Consider the following 1623-nt stretch of genomic DNA (forward strand, 5'->3'; position numbering starts at 1 on the left):
ATAGACATAGTTTTATCTGACAATATGAATGTTACTTTTTTTGCATTATTATTATTATTATTGCTCAATATTTCATTGCAGCAATCATCTGATTTCTTTTCTGAATGTATTTATCTCCGTTCTTTCTTTGCGAGGTTTGTTTCTAGTCCTTATCCTAAACATTGTTATTGTTATTAAATTTTAAGCCTCTTTAATTTTGTAAAGGCAAAAAGTGGAAAGCAAATAAACACATGTACATGTACAGAGAAAATTTAAAAAATAAAATAAAATAAAATAAACATCTGAAGTCCAACAACACTTACCAGCCCGGAAAGGTCTGTTTTCATCTGAGGTAGAAGAACGTTCCTTTCCATACTTTCATCCCTCATCTTGTAATGAATTCAGGGAGAAGGGGTTCTTCTGCCAGAGCAGGAGATAAACGCTGTACAGATTGGAGAGGGGTGCATTCCTGTTCATCACTGGGATTTCAACAATCTCTAATTAGTTCCCAGAGAGTAAAGATATTAATAAGAATTTTAGAAGGCTCATGGGCTGCATAATGAGAATGTAACTTTTCTCCTACTTTTTCCCAAATGGCAGCATTAACAGTGCCTTCCCTCAAGAAACTAAGGGCAAACTTCCTGAACTAAGTGCATAAAGCGTTCTAACTGAGCAACTTGAACATGGAAGCCCCTTGTTTTTATCATAGATTTAAGCATTAGAATAAAGAGTTATCACTCTTTTGAGACAGACTGTCCCATAATTTATTATTCCTGACGATGATTCTCCCTGGTTAAATCACCAACTGCACAGTTTCACAGCAAAGGGTGTAAAGAGTTAATGGTTAACTTGGGGGATTTCCTCATCTTTTTACTTGTACTTTCTCCATACTCTGGTCCCTGTTTGGGCGCCACCTTCCATGAACCAGTGCGAAAAGTAAATGAACCAGAGTGGGATCAGTGGGAAATGGCGAAATAAAACACGAAAGACAAAGACGTAAGAGACAGAGATGCAATGGAGAGGTAAAGAAGGGATCGGGAGTTCTGGGATATTTTTCTCTATCATCAGCACCAGAGTGCCCAAACAGCTTTATATTTAAGGAGGGAGTACAAAGTTGTTTCTCAAGGAAGTAAGACACATTTTCAATTTAATTATAAGAAGAGAAACAAGCACAGAGTCCCAAGTGAACATCATCTGTTATTATTGTGACCTCTACAATATGGGCAATACTACGTATCTACAAGATTAGTTGGAAAATGTACGTGACTGCTTTGAAGTGCAGCTGTAAAGTTAAAAGCTAAAGTTTTAAGGAAAACATGTTTTTATTTTGCTGGGTTAAAAGTTGAAGCTTAGAGAAAATAAGTTGTTATTTGCTGAGGAGAGTTAGTAGAGGGGAGTTCATCTCCTGGACATTCTCCCAAGGTATGGGGGCCCTGCCACCTCACAGCTCACATTCTACACTGTAACACACACAACTTTTTAGTATCCATGAGATAATCCATGTTCTAACAGTAAAGATCTTTTGATACTAAGGGTTTTAAATTCTGTTGGTTCCTAATTATTTATTTTCTCAGAATTTTTTTTAAACATTTCTTAAATAACACACACTATGTAAAATATAAGAATTAATGTACATTCTGAGGA

Source organism: Nycticebus coucang, chromosome 5, assembly GCF_027406575.1.
Source record: "Nycticebus coucang isolate mNycCou1 chromosome 5, mNycCou1.pri, whole genome shotgun sequence".
NCBI classification, from domain to species: domain Eukaryota; kingdom Metazoa; phylum Chordata; class Mammalia; order Primates; family Lorisidae; genus Nycticebus; species Nycticebus coucang.